Source organism: Furipterus horrens, unplaced genomic scaffold, assembly GCF_987537825.1.
Source record: "Furipterus horrens unplaced genomic scaffold, mFurHor1.1.pri manual_scaffold_4, whole genome shotgun sequence".
In the NCBI taxonomy this organism is placed as follows: domain Eukaryota; kingdom Metazoa; phylum Chordata; class Mammalia; order Chiroptera; family Furipteridae; genus Furipterus; species Furipterus horrens.
This window is the reverse complement of record NW_028327174.1, coordinates 77,739,818-77,757,862: the sequence shown is the minus strand read 5'-3', so window position 1 is coordinate 77,757,862 and position 18,045 is coordinate 77,739,818.

The following is an 18,045-nucleotide window of genomic DNA, read 5'->3' as shown; positions in this document are numbered from 1 at the left end:
AAGGAAAGGGACTTCGGTCTGTTTTATTCATCGATGTGTCCCAACTACCTAAAATACTCAATAAACATTTGCTGAAGTCGAAGTGGGAACAGAATATAAGTATATAGAGAAGAATAAAAATACATGGAAGATTTATTGATCACTGTTCCAAACCCTTTCACATTTCTCTTTTATATGAAATTGGCAAAAATGAAGCCCGTTACCACAGACTTGTATTGTTATTTCTTGCCTACTGGTTGCAGTTGCTTTTCAGATACCAGGAGTAGATGCTGAAATACAATAGTCATATCATTACCTCTTTGCATATAATTGGGTCAGGACAATAACAACAACAATAGGGAAAATGATAAAGAAGAGAATACAGCAAATTCTTTCGATGGCATTTCAGAAGGTATGTAGTAAGGCCCTTACAATCCTTCAGCGTTTAGCAATCAAGTTCATCAAATATATGCTGATGCTTGTAAGTAATTTTCTTAGGAAAGCTAGTTTGAATTCAGACTATTAAGAAGCAGTCTTAGCAGAGGTGGAAATTGACCATTTAAAAGATAACTAAATTCAACAAACATATATTTAGTGAACATTATGCACTAAGCAATGTGAGCAGCAATACAAAAAATAAGACATTGCCTTTGCCCAGGAAGAGGTTATAATTGGGTAGGAGACACAAGACATGTAACACTGATAATTATAATTCACTGCAGAATGTGATAAGTGTTATCCTAAAGGAACAGAGCACAATAGAAAGACAGGAATAGGAATGATTAATTCCAATACTTAGAGATATTTACTTTTAAATTTCATTTTAAATGTGTATTTATCTCTTGTGAGATGCTTTAACTAAATTGACTTCAGCCAACTGCAAATAATTGCTATGGGTTTTATTTTATGTTATCAGGCTCTCTGCTCTTAATTTGTCTCTACCTCGATTTGTTTAAGTAGTGCTTTACGAAGTACAAAACCCTGAATCCTAAGGCTTTAAAGATTACTTTTTGAAACTAGTAACTTTACATAATCTGAAGTGATAACTGGACTCAATTTAATTCATTTTATTATCTAAAGTTGAAATTAATCAGAAAAGAAGAATTATGAATTTCGTAAAACATAATTCAAGTACTGTCAAAAATACTGTGGTGTTAACTTTCTGAACACTACTATCTGAATGTATTTTACTTAGATGATCAAAATTATAAATATACAACTAAACCAAAAATTATGAGGATATTCCTATTTAGTGAATGATAACATCAGAAAAAGAAACTTAGGAAGTATCTTTGAAACCGCTTTATCTTTCCTTTCATCCAATAGCTAATGCAGCATCAAATCTTAGGAATTTTTACCTTTCCAGCATCTTTCAAATGTATTAATTTCTTTCCATCTTTGCTGTAATTCTAGTTCCATCTATCACCATATCTCACCTAGACAATCACAATGGATTAATACTACATTGATTCTTACCCCCATGAGTCATTCTCCACACTATAGCAAGAATTATTCTTGTTTGTATGTGTGCTTATTTTTAGACCCCAATTGTCAAGAATTGGGTTACTCATATTTCTTAACTCAAGCCATATTATCATCATCAGTCTATGCAATGCTCTTCTCTTGTCCTATTACTGTCCCCTATATACTCCTCCTCATCATTCTTTTCTCCAGTCATTCAGCTTATTAGTATAGATAGATATACTTGTAAGAAATGTGTTATTTAAGCCTAATGGCTTTAAAAACAATATAAATGTAACAATGCAAAAGATTATACTCTGTATCTTATCTTTACTCAACACCATGTCCTTAAATTTTATGATGTTGTTTGTATACCTCATTAAGTACTTCTACCTGGCACTCAGTACATTTTTAGTCATCATGCCATGAATATGAATTCTTTGATTCAGAATGTATTTATTGAGCAGCAGCTAAGGGTCGGGAAAATTTCCACGTGATGAGATAATATGAACAAATAAAACTGACCAAAACACCATGCCTTCAGTAGGTTATATTCTAGTGGTAGAAGCAGATAATAAATAAGATAAATAAGTAAAATATAGATTATTATGAATGGTAATAAGTACAAGAGAAAAAGGCAAGAAAAGAGGTGTAAAAAGTGCACAAGGATTGGAGATGGTCAATTAACGCTTCTGTGTTTGGAGAAGGTGAGATTTGAGTAATGAGGGTGTAAGCCACATGGGTAGTTAGAGGAAGAGCATTCCAGGTACAAAAAAGAGTGAGCAAGGTTCAAGTCTTGAAATAGGAATGAAAAAATGTGGTCAAGAAACAGCAAGGAGTCCAATGTGTTTAGAGCAGAGTGAACCAAAAGAATAGTAGAGGTGAGTAGAAGTAATATTGAAACACCACTTCTGGACTTTGTAGATCACTGTAAGGAATTTAGCTTTTGTGCTGAATTAGATGGGAAACTATTAAAGTATTTAAGCAAATGAATAGTATGATCAGATGTATGTTCCATTAGGATCTTTCTGATTATTGAGAACAGACTGAAAGGGGCAAAGCAGAAGCAGGGAGACTAGTTGAGTCTTGCAATAATCTTGTGCGAGAAAATGGTGTAAACCAGAGTGGTAGCAGTGGAGGTGGTAAGAAGTTCTTTTGGTTTTATGTATTTAGAAAGTGGAGTCAATAGAATTTTTTGAATAATCATCACAGTGCTTGAAATAAGAGTATCAAAGATAACACAGAGGTTTTTTGGCCTGAGTAACTGAAATAATGAATTGTCGTTAACTGAGGGGAGAGATTAAAAAAAGTCAATTTTGTCCATGTTCAGTTGAGATGCCTAATTAACATCTAATTAGAGTGATTGATCAGACAGTTGGGTTTATGAGTTTATAGTTCAGAGGGAAAAATCTAGGCTAGAGACATAAATTTAAGAGTCTTCAACATTTGATAATATTTAAAGCCAGAAGATTGAATGAGTTCACTAAGGAAATAAGTACAGCAAAATCAGAAAAGATATCCAAGAACAGATGCTTGAGTCACACTATGTTGTAGATTAGGTAGCTAACATAAAAAATAAAAATAAATGAAAATTAAAAGGTGTTCAGAGATGCTGGTCTCTAGTTCAAAAGGCATGGCTTTAATTAATTAATTAATTAACTTACTTATTTTTGTCTATGGAAATAAATAGCAAGTCAAAACAAAAGCCTAAGTTTGGGGTTTTGAGGAATTGACAATGCCAAGAAAAACTGTACATAAACACCACTTAGCTTAGAGCTCTCACTTTTTAATTTTGCCAAGAAGCTAAGAGACATCTTCAAGCAAGTAAGATGGGATGGGAAGGAAAGGCACGTGCTGCATGTCCAGTGATTGACAGTCTTCTCATTAGCTCAATCATTGTTCACTACCAGCAGGTGTGTCTCCTGGTCTTTGCCCAGGGTACGGGCCACCTAATGGTTTGCATGTGGCCATCTGCCGTCAGCTCTGCACACTCACAAGGACATAGGGAGTCAGTGTGCCTCATAGTCCAGCCAGCAGGCATAGATGCTAATGGGAAGCCTAGGCACTCCGAACGTGCCTCACATTTGACTGGACTGCAGTTGTATCAACCTCCTTCTGACTAGTTAGACCCAAGTTTCCATAAGCCATTGCATTATTTATTAGATAATATTTTTGCAAGTTACAACATTCTTCATGAATATGTAGTAGAACTTTTCTTACTTTTCAAGATATGTTTACATCTTTGAGGCACAGCAAGTGTTTAGCTCCTTTAAGTGAGGTGCTCTATGCTTATCCAAAATGGAATAAACATGTTTATGACTTTAACAACTAGTACAAAAACATTTTTACAAGCAAAGGAACACTTTTGTTCAGAAAGCTTTTTTACCACCTTTAAGCACAGCAAAAACTTATTCTTATTAAAACTTAGCATTAAGTATACTTAACATTTATTTCAAACATGACTCATGCCTGACCATATCATCATTCTTCTGCTTCAAATTCTTCAAGGGCTTCCTGCTGCTCTTAAGATAAAGACCAAAATATCTAAAATGGTCACCTGGATCCATCCTGCAAGGTCTGGCCTCAACCCGCCTTTCTAGTTTCATATCAGGACAGTTGTATTTATTCACAGTGGCCCTTTTGATTGAACCCCTGTTCAGTGCAGGGACTTTGTATGCAGTTGTCTCTGCTCAGAAATCTCTCTTCCCCAACCCCACTCCCCAGCTACCCTCCATTCACCCAGTTAACTCCCTTATATCCCACATTATTTATTTCTTCCTCAGGGAAGGCTTTCCTGACTGTCTAGAATATATCAGGGTCCCTATCACTTGCCTTTGTAACCATTGGATCATTTATAACTTATCTTTTATCTGTATAATTATTTTATTAATATCTTCCTACTTAGAAGATGCACTCCACTGCATTCCAGCAATTAGCACAATGCCATGTTATGTAGTAGGTTTTCATTTATATTTGTTGAGTGAATCAATAAATAGAAAGTACCTGTTCCTAGATTCTAGTGGAATAGAGCAGCTTTCTTAAAGTGCTTATTTTACTTAAAACATCAAAGTTGGAAGCCTCAAGTTATATTGAGAGGTTCTGCATGTAATATACGCACCTTACATTTACCATGAAACTGGATTTTTCTGCCTTAGTCATGCAGATGCTAGAATAATGGATATTATAATTCATGCTTACTGATGTTTTAGACAACAAGTATGACCTGTTGTTAGTATCTAAGACCTATATATTACTAATGGAAGAGCACAGCCTATCAAGCAATAAATGTGAATGGAATTTGACTCATTAAGCATACCTAGTTCCTCTAATGAATTTTAGGATTTTTATAGAACACAGCCACAATGCCTATGGGTATGAGTTATGAGATGTTTAGATTGAATATGCCCACATTCAATCAAAGAGAGAAGGTGACAACTCTGTTGACACTTCAATGCGTCCACTGCATATTTTTATATTGTAATAAGTATTCTAGGCTGACAAGTATCTATTATAAAATCCTTGCTTATTATTGAAATAGGTTTGCAGGGGCGTTTTTGGACTGCCATTTGTCTTGTGCTAGCCACAGATTCATTCCACATCCATGTGAAAAGTTCAGAGACAGGGCAGTCCAGTGTTGGCCTTCCCACCTGGGAGGAATACTTTGCCTATGTACCTGCTGACCTCCCGCCCAGCCCCACAGCCTGTTCTATGCACTCTAAGCTTAAACAAAGCACGCCAGTTTCTTCTCAATTTCCTTGCATATCCTTAAATAACTTAGTTAAGGAGACAAAAAGGGGTACAGGTTGTTTGCTTAAGAGATTTGGAGTTTCACTGCCAACTTACATAAGGAAAAGGAAGGGGAGTATTGAGTGTGGAATAGAACAGTGCAGGAAGTTTGAAGTGTGGAGTGGAAGGAGTAGTGAAAGACGGCAGATCTTGCCCAATGAGAGCTATGTGCCTTCTAGAAGATAGCTTTGATACCTCAGTAGCAAGAAATTTGAGGGTTGAACAGAATTCGCTTACTAAAATTATAAAGAGTTTTGGTTAAGCTAAACTCTGGAAAAGTTGTACTCCCTTTTGCCCTTATTCACACCCTTTCATATAATACTATTTTATTTTCCTCATAGCACTTATAACTATCTCAAGTGTTCTTATTAACTAATTATTTGTTTGTTTGTTAGTTATAGTTTCACTAGCCCTAATCTGTAAGTCTGAGAGTAGAGACCTTGACAGTTTTGATCTTGAGTGTGTTTTTACTATCTAGAAAAGCATATGGTACTAGTTAAATTGTTAAGAAATCTTTAATAAATTAATTAAAGAATGTTTAATGTCACAACAAATATTTCTATCTTCTCTCTAAAGTCCTTCCAAATTCCTTTAAGTGAAATTAATTACTCCATTTACACTCTATTTACGAGCGTATTTCATTCATCCGTACATTCATGTATTCATTTGTTTGTTCATTCACTTATTCATTCACACAACAAACACTGAGTGAGTGCATGCAGTCTACTAAGCACTCTGAGAGACATGGAAGCTATATGATTTAATAAAACTCTGCCTTTGTGTTACAGTCTACAGGAGGAGACAGAAAGTTGAGAGTTAAGCTTGAGATGTGCAGACTTCCAGGAGAGTGCCCTGGAAGAGCTCTTAACTCAGCCTCATGGGTTCAGGAAAGGCTTTCAACAGAAGAGACTTCTAAGCTGAGATCTGAGGGATGAGTAGAAGGGAATTGCATTTCAGAAAGAAGCAAAAGCATTTCCCAGGCTTAGAAGCTAAAATAGAGTATGGCATATGTTAACAGTTACATTGTTCATCTGGCAGATCCCAGCAAAGAGACAATGTCCAGCACAGACTACTCAGTAAACATTTATCCCAAGAGTTGTTTTTTCCACTGATGAACAGAGTAATTATGGAAACTAGAAGATCAGCCATACCGAATTAGTCTGTGCTTTCCTTACTTGATCTGAGAGCAATATCATCTATCTCTCCTATTGCATCAATATATGAATGAAATAGGATTGTCTGCTACATATACTGTATTCTAAGTACCTTAAAGGGCACAATCTATGTCTTCTATGCAGTGTCATTACTGCACAGAGCTTTCTATTTTAATGGCGGAACAACTCCTGCTCTGGGTGGTAAAAGGACCTGGGAACCAACCATTTTCCTGTTCTGTAACCGAACCGCTCTAGGTCTGAAAGGAAACCATCATCCTCTATCTCAGGAGAAGAAATGCAAGAGCTTAAAATTTATCAAAAAGCTTTCACTACTCTTTGGCAAAAACAATGAACTCTGTTAGCTTTTCAGTATCCTGGGTCTTTCAGTATATTCCATGCTAGTTAGTATAGAATAACTTTGGATGATTTCTTGGCAATCATAATTCATGGCTGGCTTTTCTCTGTTCTTTATGATTTCTAGCCAAGTCCCATCTGTTTTGTAGTTTCAATACAGACTTGTCACAAAAGAGATTCACTGCCCAATGACGTTCAAAGTGGTAGCACAAAAGCAGCAGAAATATTTCACATCTCAATCTGTAAGAAAAATGCAAATGGTAGAGTCCAGGGTACATAATAAAGCCTGTAAGAGTCAGAAAAGGTACCAGTTATTGAGAAACAAAAAGACATGCAAAATAGATAGTCAATAATTACCTCACTCTAAAACCAAACCAAAAAAAAGTCATATAGAATATAACAGGGTCCTAGGGAGAGAAATTGCCAGTTGCAAACCTACATAGAATTTGGCATTCTACCTTGATGGCCATCTGAACCCCAAAGCCTCTCATCATCTTTCTTCTCTTTACTGTTCTTCCCTTTCTTCACAATGCATATACAAAATTAGGAACTGTAAAACAATGTTAATTGACACCATTCAAACTTATTATCATTTTACATATAAATTGATAGTCATAGTTGCTCTTGGAAAAAAAAACAGGCCTGCACTCCTTCTTGATGATAATTAGTTAGAGCTGACAGTGTAAAGCCTTTGCACTCTATTCTTTGCCCCAGTCCTCACTCATCCCTTTAATCACACACAGCCTCCTTCACTTGTCTATGTGATATCTGTCTAGGAGTTTGAGTTTCATTTTTCCAACTTTTTCTCTCAGTACCGGCATCTCTTTTAGGGCATGTGTCATTTAATATTTGTTCTTAAAATATCAATATATAAGTCCTTTCTCTTACTCTACTACTAGCCCTTTAAGAGTTCTGAGCTTTTGGGTTGCCAAAGGGCCTGTAATGAATGTTCAATGATTATTTGATGAAAGGATAATGCAATAGAAAAGGAAGTGTCACAGAGCAAAGGAAGGACTGCTACAGGTGTTAGGACATCTGGCTTTTCATGAACACACTATGTGATATTCAGGAAGACACACCTCCATTTGGGAGTCTTAATTTCTCTGTTTCTAAAAATAGAGAAGTTAATTTGACTGATCACAATGATTATCTTTTCACTCCAGAATTTTATGATGCCAGAGTTCTTTGAACTAGACTTTCCTCAAGTTCTATAAATTTGCCATCTGGGTCACAAAATCACCATGCTTTCCCTCTTTGAATATGAGTGGGAAATTGTTCTGATTATAGTTTTTCAAAGTCAGGCAAGAGAGCATGTCAAAGAAAATAGTACTTGGCATGTTGTGAATGAGATTTTAAACCAAATATTTTTAGACTGTGTTTTTTCTTTGATGTGCTGCTATCTAAATCCTCCTTGCAGGGTTTCCATTTCAGATGTGACTTACAGTTAATAATATGGTAAGAGTCAAGCAACTCTGTCTTCCCCATCATGTGACACAGAAGGGGAGAACACAGGCACCAGGGAACTTGTGATGAAGAAGTTGCTGAGTCCCGTGTTCCTTTCTATTACACAGAGCAGTAAGAATTCTGTTGCCACTTGAAAGAGAACTAATGATAATTGTAATAAGTTCTTCTTTATTCCCAACATGACTGTCAGAATCTGATTAGGACTTTTTCACAATATTGCAACTGGGAAACACAGGCTTCCTGGCATCTGTGGGAAGCTCAGATTCCTGCCATAGAATATATTCTCTTTCCCCTGACTTGGCCTCAGATTGGATATCTCAAATAAAGAAAGTGATCTCCTACTTAAAATGTATCACTATGGAAATATTAATAATTGGTAAAAAATTAAAATATAAGTAAAAAGGAAACATTAAAATGAAAACCACCTAAAATACTGCCATGTAGACAGTTACTCTTAACAATTCCAAATACATGCATGTATTCACAGATACACTTAATTTTGAAAAGGATATTTGCCAATTTATCCTCTAATATCTTTCTCCTACTTACCAGCACTGCTATCCTATGGAATATCATGTCTAACTCCTTCATATGTAATTTTGGTGAGATGGTGAATCTAGGTGTTAAGAAAAACTATTCTTTTTCAATGTTTATATTTCTTTTTTTCTTTTTTTTAATATAATTTCTTTTATTTTTTGGTTTTTCAATTACAGTTGTCCCATTTTTCCCCCATTGCTCCCCCCACCCAGCCCATCCCTTCTCCCACAATCATATCCCTCCCCATTGTCCATGTCCATGAATCATTTATACACGTTCCTTGACTAGACCCGTATGGAGCAGTGTTTCTCAACTCCAGAACTACTGACATTCTGAGCCTAAGATTTTTGTTGTGGGAATCTTAATTGTAGGCAGTTTAATAGCATCCTTGGTCTTCACCCCTAAATGCCAGTAATGCTCCCCCAATTATAACCAAAATTTTTTCCAAACATTGCCTCAAGGGCAAAATTACCCCCAGCTGAGAACTTAGTGGTGTAGTCAACGGCCCTAGAAATAAATTCCAGGCCTCTTATGAAGGAGGAGTGACACATTTGGACAATGTGAAAGAAGGAACTAAGTCTGCATGGCCCAGCACCTTCTGGGTTCCCTGGGGCGTCTGTTTGCCTCCAGAGAATCTATATTATTGTCTGGTATTAGGCTTCTGATACTATATTACCTGGAGCTTAAGTTTTGGTGCCGGTTTATTTAATCAAGTGTTTATCTAAAAAAAAAACTTGGATGATGGTCAAAACGGTACTTCATGGCATGCTTTTAAAATTCTGTAGTTCACTGTAAACTACCATGATTTGTGTGAGTGACTCTAGGACTTGGGATTTTGTGAGTGCAAGCTGCATGGTCATTTTGACCTTAACAGGTCTTCACAGCTTAGGGTGACTTTATCCTCAGGCAACTGATCGAATCTCCATAAAAATGAGTTATAATGGCCTTGGCAGGTGTTGACTCCTTGGGCTCTAGAATGCAAGCTGTTGTAGCTTGATGGTAAACTGTATTCTGACTTGGCTCTGGCAAAGACAAAGAAAAAAAATTGATTAATTCTCTTTGGACATTGCTACAGAGAGATATATTTGCTGCTCATGCTGTGTTTTTTAGCCAGGTGTTCAAATTGGAACTTTGAACAGCACAGGCGGTTGAGTTCCAAGTGGATTCCACTAGTAACTTTCAAACTTGAAAGTATTAGTGCTAGACTTAAAATTTTATAATTCTTTTTGTTGTCTTAGACTACATTCTTGGCAAAGAGCTAGCATCTTTGATTCATGTGCCATGTCTGCATGTTCATACCTGTACCCTCTTCACTACCATCACCCATGGTCTTAAAATGGCTACAGCTTTGTTCATTATACAAGCTCTGACCAGAGAATTAAATTTCAGATGTCCAAACTCTGATGTTACTTATATTAGGATGGTCAATTTTGATGATTGTGGAAAAGATAAAATTACATAGTCTTTTACAATAAAGAGAATATCCTTTCTTTTTGGTTGGAGGCAGAGAAACATCCCAATGAAACTTGGGCAAAACTAAAGGTTGTGAAAGTAGTTAGAGATCTATGCCCGAAACAACATGCTTCTTAGAATCACAGTTACCAGGAAATCAAGAAATGATTTGAAAAAATAGGTTTCAGTCATAAACTCAGAAAGGAGCAGGAGAAAAAGAAAAAATAAATAAAGGAAAGCAAATAATTAAACTTGAGGAAAGATCATAGGTGATGTTATAGACAGATACGAAGAGAAAATGAACATTAGATCTTCAAAGCCACAATAAACCAGTATAAAATAAGAAAAGGAAATGTTTCTTCCAGATCTCATTTATTTTACAGACAATGTATGAAATAGAGGAATTACTTCAGTTGTTCACGAAGGGTGAGTAGGGCCCAATAACTTCTAATAGAGAAAGACAGGCAAGATCTTAAAAATCAGATTACAATTACTGGTCCAAAGTGCAAGATTCAGGAAATTACTGACTTTGAACCATGCGGTTAGTTCAGGTAAAGCTGCAAAGCCAATGTGAACACATGTGGAAAACCATCTTAAGAAAAGGACAACTATACCAAATTTAATATGGAAAGTTTTGACCTATTGAGAAAGAAAAATTGAGAATATTGATATAGAGATCAAGCTTTACCTGGTAATCTTTCAAGGTGACAGTTAATGTCAACAGGCTTGCATATATATTGCCTATGGCTTAAAGAAAAATGCTAGGGAAAAATCCAAGGGAAGACACAGACTCAAGGACCCATCCTGAAGGAAGCCAGGCAGAGAGACAAGTAACAGAATTCAAGTCTGATCTGACTGTCCAAAGAAAGATTACCTCTTGGGTAAGTTTGAATTGTGGAAGCTTTCAGCAGCCAAATAACCTTGATATTTCTCCCTATGGCAGACATCAGAAAGACAAAATCTAGAGACACATGAAAGAAAAATAAAGTCTGAGTCAGAAAACAAGGAAAGAAAGAGACATTCAAACCCAGCAAATAGTGCTAGTTCAGTAAACTAGAAAAGGAAGTGATGTAAGAATCAGGTCAACTGTTTAAGCTGAACTGAACTTTTCTAAAATAAGTAGAGGGACATCAAAGGGAAATAAAGAACAGAACAGCTCCATAAAAGATATGCACAAGATAGGTCTGAAACACTAAAAGCTTCAGGGACACAAGGTCTTGGTGGGCACACAGCAGAGGTATTGGTCTTTAATGGACTCTGGAACACAAGCTTCAAAATTTCAGCAGCAGCGTTCATTCAGAAATCTGCTGAAGGTGATTCTGCAACTGAACAATTGTCCTTATTCTACCTTCACACTTAATTTTAAAAAGTGTAGATCAAAAATAATTTTCACACAACTGTAAAGGTATTGCTTTGCTGCCTTTTTAAAATATTTCAGTGTTGCTCTTGAGATGTTTATTGCCTTTCTGATGTTGGTCACGTGTATAAAATCTGTGTTCATCTCTCTGGAAGGTTTTAGAATCTTCTGAAATTGCATATTAATGTTATTTAGTTTGAGTCAGTATTGACCCATCGTGTTGAACATTTATGTACTCATTTAATCTAACAAATCCTTTTCTTAATTTTTGGGAAATGTTTAAAAATTTTTTAAATTATTATTTTCTCTTGCTTTGTTTGTTTGTTTGTTTGTTTTCCTCTTGTAGAACTCTTATTATCTGGATGTTAAGCCACTTGGCCTGGTCCAACAAAATGTCTAATCTTTCCTCCACTATTTGCTCTCTCTTTTTTATTTTCTGGGAAGTGTCTTGAACTTTATTGTTCAGTACTTCTCCTGAATTTTTTATTTTCTATTTTTCATTTCCACAAACTCCTTTTTGTTCTCCAAATATTCTTTTTTATAGAATTTTTTCTTATTTCATGATTCAATAATGTCTAAATATCACAAAGACTGAGCTTTTTATCTCTTCTGCTTATTACTGAATCCCTAGTGTCTGGCACATAGTAGGCCTTCATATATTTGTTAAATGTATCTCTCTAGGGATATTTTTATAGATTTTTGTTTTCTCTGCATAGTCTCTGTTTCCTTCAAAATTTTATTTTCTATTTATTTTGGCTTCTTTCATTGTACATTTGCTGCATCTTGGTTGTCTGTTCTTATTTAAAAGCTCTACTTTGAAAAGCTGATCAGAAGCTTTTTATACATAGGCAGAACTTGTTGACAGTGGGTTTCTTTTATAGGATTAGTCAAATATAATTTTAAATATTCAGTCCCAGTTTTTAACACACATTTAGTTAGATTTAACTACAGAGTGTTCTAAATCATTTGGGATATATTTAAATGTCTAGTTTTAACATGTTCTATCACTTTTCTCATATTCCTGAACCCCTCATAACCTTTACTATAATGTTCTATACAGAGTTAGACCATATCATATGCTTTATCTGTCAATTTTACCTTACAAATGTATTCATTTAATATCCAAAAATTCATATACAAGGACACTCATTGTAGTGTTGTTTGTAAACAACCTATATGTTCATCAGTATGAGAAGTGTAAAATCAATGATGCTGTAGTCATATAATGGACTACAATGCTGATTTTAAGAAGCATGAGGGATGCCTATATGTACTTATATGAAAACATGTCTGAAGTTTGTTTAAAATAAGGTACAAAACATTAAGAAAAATAGGTGGTGTTTCACTTGCATAAAAAATAAACAGGCACAATCTTAATTAGCCCTTTCCTACCAGTAAAGCCTGGGTTGTTGGAGTGGGTATCACAGTTTCTACCTCCTTGGTAACTCATTCTAGAGAATAATGAAAATCATCTTTATGTCCTACATATGTAACCTCAAAATAAATTGTAACTTTTAATTTATATATTATTAAATTTCAGGTACCTTTTCATGTACATATATATTTCAGGTGCCTTATATATATTAACTTTAATTCTAACAACTAACTATAAAGTAGATGCTTTATAATGAAAGGTACAGAGAAATAAATAATTTGCTGAAGTGTACTTTCTAAGATTAGAGTCCATAAATCTGTCTCCAGAACCTATTCTTTAACTACTATGCTATCCTATTTGTTCAGTTTTCTGTTACTTTCTGTCCAAAGCATTTCTAGTAAGTATATGACCAAGATGGTCAATTTTGATCCCTTTAAAATTACAGTTGGTCTTTTCTAAGAAAATGAGTTTTTAAACCTTTCAACCAAACTGCTATTTACTCTCATATCCACTGTTATATCTTTCTCTTTACTGGGTCAGGCAAGGTACGTCACGCGCAGAGGCTGCGCGCAACGAGGAGGCGGTCCAGAAAAGATCGAGGCGGAAGCAGCGTCAACAGCAGCAACAACGGCCATCTGCCTTCACCTGTACCAAGTGCGGCAGGGATTGTCACTCCCGAGTCGGACTGCACAGCCATTCTCGGCGGTGCAGATAGACTCTCAAGAAGCTATGCCATCGTCTCTCGAGACAGACGGCTGCCGACGACGACGATTTTATTTTTATAACTGCATTCTTACAAAGCCTTAAATTCTATACATATGTTTCTCTCACCTGGTGCTGACAGCAGCCAAGAAACATTTGTACACTTGAAATCTACTAAAAGGGTAGATCCTAAGTGTTGTTGTCACTACAAAAAAAGAAGAAGAGAAGAAACAAAAATGGTAACTATGTGAAGTGATGGATTGATGGATATGTCAATTAGCTTGACTACTAGTGATTACCTCACAATGTATACATACATCAAACACGAAATTGCACACCTTAACTATGTACATGCAAATTTTATTTGCCAATTATTCCTCAATAAACTTGGAAAAATCCACATTTGTGCTTATACTCTTCTTTCCTACTAGCTAGAAATATAGTCAGTAAACTGCCAGAATCGTCTCAGCATGGGCTCAGTCTCACTCAAGAAATATATTCTCTCTATGCCCTCCCCTTGCCCTCTGAATTATGCCAGAGTTCCTTCTTAGGGTTTCTAGAGTACAATTTAATCAAATCATAATTATGCAATAGGACTGGCATGCTGAAATTATTTCATCCTTATAACAGTAAATAAAATGTAGAAAACTGCCATCTAAAATCTAAAACTAAAATCTTTAGCTCCAGTTCCAGTTTTCATATTTTAAAACTTATTTTATCAGGGCTGGGGGGGGGGTGTTTGATTTTTAAATGTCCTAAGAGCCTTTGAAATGACCCTGTATATGCTCACTTTATCCTTCTGAGTCAATACCTGGCTTTTCCTCAGCAATGTCTCCTACTGAGAGAGGGTCCCCTTGCATTTCTTTGATCTTATCTGGGGGTCCATCTCTAGGTTCAGTGTGCCTTGTTACTCTGCCAAGTGCTGACCTGGGCTGGAGCCACGTTGCCTGCAAATGCAGAGAGCAGGAAGTTTCTGGGAGGTCACCAGCCAGGCCCTCAGGCACTGACTGGCTGATAAAAATGAAAGCTCAGTTCTTTTGCTTTCAGTAGGGACAAATTCTGAGATAGGAAACATGCAACACCTACAACTTAATCTAAGTATATTTTCAAGTAACAATATTCCCATTCATGGGTAGTGATGGTGCAGGTAATTTATAACAGAATATTCTTAATTTGTCCCTCCTGTCATTTATAAAATAATTATAAATGTGTAGTAGCAATGACCAGATTATCTAAGAACTGTGTGACACAGAGGCAGATTAAGGTTGGTTGAGGCCATAGGTGCAGAAGAAAATATTGGGCCCCCTAAAAAGAGAGAGGGGGGGGATAAAAATACATGTTAACCGTATTTTATACAGCATAATAATGAAACCATACTTGGTGTCATTAGAAAAAAGTGTAAAGTTGAGATTTTGTGGGGCCCTTCAAAAGCTGGCGCCCAAGGCATGCACCTGGTGCGTCCGCCGTTAAATCTGCCGCTGGTGTGACCATTTCAAAAAGTGTAACATACATGTAATTGAAATACAAAAAGGAGAAGGGAAAATAGAACACAAGAAATATTTGAAGCAATGATAACCAAGAATGCTTCAAAAATTAATGACAGGCATCAAAACACAGGTGCAGGTAGCTCCAACCTTTAACATCTAGACATACCATGTTCAAAATGCAGAACACCAAAGATGAAGAGAAAATCTTCAAGGAAACCAGAGAGAGAGAAAGAGAGAGAGAGAGAGAGGGAGAGAGAGATCTTGCCTTCAGAGGCCAACTGACTGAGGTGCAGAGGCTCGGGCAAAACTATGAACAGTAAAATGACAACAAGCTCAAAACTATCAATGATTGAACCTAAAAGAAAAAAGAAAAAACAAACTGAGCAAACAACCAGAACAGGTTCAATTCTTTGTCCACGATCACCAAGACTCTGGTTTGAGGGATAAAGAAGCAAGCCAGTGACTCTCAAACCAGTAGGAGATAATTAACAGGTGAATCATGGAAAAGGGGTGAGGAAATGACATTCTTCAGCTCCTCACACATATCTCTGGGATCAAAAGGAGGAAGATTGTTGTCACCAAACACAGAGAAATGGGAAGATGTAGCAAGATAACTTTGCAAATAAGTTGGAGAAAGACCTATAACTAGATTACTCTTACTTATTCACACCCTGAGTTAAGTAGTTAATTGCATTAGATTATGAACCCAGATTAACCGGTAATGGAGAAACGGGGTTGGGGGGGAGAGGGAGCTAATCGCGTTAGGGAGGAGGAGCTAATTGCATTAGTATAAAACCAGTTTTCTTTGTCTACTTTCGTGTGCACATTCTCCTGGCTAGTGGTGTGCCCAACTCGTAAACACCTCACTTTGCTACTAAAGTCCTGTGTCTCAGGTTTTATTGTGAATGTTTCTCACACTGGTTACCTGTGCCCACCTGCGACATTAAGAATAGTAAAGGAAATGGAGAAGCCAAAGAATTTATATGCATGACCCATAGACATGAACTAATAGGGGGAAATTGCTGGGGGAAAGTAGGGTACAAGGGGGAAGGGGTAAAGGAGAAAAATTGGGACAATTATAATAGCAAAACCAATAAAATATACTTTAAAAAAAAGGGAGTTCTTAGGGAAATATGACAACAGAGGAGGCAAAAATAAGGACACTGAAGAAATGTTCTGCTTCTTTAAGACATTGTAACAGAAACTCTGGGCTGCTCGGATTGAAACAGAACCCACAGGCTGTTTAGTTAGGGGCCCGATTGCCTGCCACCAGAATTACAACTCTCAGTACTAGAGTTTGGTGAAAAGAAAAAGAATTGTTTATTTAACAGTTAAATAGATATAGATTATTTGCAGATTTCTGCTGTTGAGTCTAATGTTCTTTAAAATACCCACAAACACATAGTTCTGCCTCCCCCTACTAAACCAGGCCAGCCTTAGAAAAGTCAGAAACACCGTTCCCCTACCTCCTAGACACAGTTCAGCTTTACCAGTAGCTGCCAATCACTCAGTTCTGATTGGGGAGGTCCTTTCTGTGCTGTGGTGCCCTCCAGCTCTCAATGCAGGACAGCGTGGATTCTCAACCTCCTTGTAAACTGCCTTCTTCCTGCAAACCACGTGGATCTCCTTACCTCAAAACTGCATGGCAAGAGCCTCTTAAAGCAGCCTGGAGAGCCCTCTCAAAACCGCATGGAGAACTCAGCTTCTTTAATCTGCATGGGGAACCAAGCTTCTCCAAACTGCATGGAGAAGGCCCCTTCACCAAGCCGTATGGAGGGGGCGTGAGCGAGAGCAAGAGCGAGCAAGAGCGAGAGGGAGCAAGAGAGAGAGGGAGAGCGTGAGACCGAGAGAGCGAGTCCAAGTGAGAGAGAGTCTGAGTGAGTGTGAGACCCAGCAAGAGCGAGTGAGAGAGAGCCCAAGCTAAAATGTCCGCAGCTGCTTATATATCCCTGACTGTGTCCTCTGACGCAGTGGGTGTTGCAACCAGTTCTGACCATTCACAGAACCCTGCACAGGCTCTGTAGGCTCCTTCAGTACCATTCCACAGTTCAAGACTCCTCCCATCTTCTTGGGTCTTGGAAGTATCAAAGCCATTTTGCATAACAAATACAGTAGCAACTAGCCCCAGGCATGCACAGGCGTCTCAAAAGCTGCTTCCTTTTCCCCATCCCCCAGTCACAAACTCTGGGGTTTGTTTTTGGACACCCCCTGTTTCTGTAACAACATCAGCAGGAAGATGTCAGAAGCCATTAGCCTGAAAGCAAAAGTCTGATTAAATAATTTTCAATTGGCGTTCAATCAATTTAAGTAATGAGTGGCAAACCTGGATCCCTCAATGTCCAACATCTATTTCTATGTTACCTTTTTAAAATGCACTCAGAGAATTCTCCATGGAAAGGCTTATTCTTCAATGAAAAATAAATTTCGAGAGCCTTATCTCCCATAGGCTGAAGGACAATTAACTAATTCTAGCCTCTAGCTGTCTCATCTAAGTGGAGGGAGATAAAATTTAAAAAGATAAGAAGCATTTGTGAAAGTCACCATCCAAGGACATAGGCCAACCAAGAGAGTGAAGTTTCAAGGAGCAGAACATTTCTCTGGTACTTTCCTGGAATACAGAATAAGAAGACAAATTAAAGAAATAACAGCTTTCTTTGGCAGCTCTAAAGGTTTTTCACCAGACAAATCCATCGTGAGCTTTAGATCTTATGTACTCCACAGAGCTAATCTGGACAGTTTAAAAAGAAGAAAACATCTCAAGGCAAACAAGAAAATTACTTTTAAACTTCATCTCTGCATAGCAATTACAGATCCAATGTAATATTTCAAACCATGTACTATTCAACAAAACGTATGCCGAGGATTTAAACCAGTATGGTACTCTTATTTTCCCAAGAATACTTTCCCCCAATAAACACTGAAAAGTGTGTGAGGAGG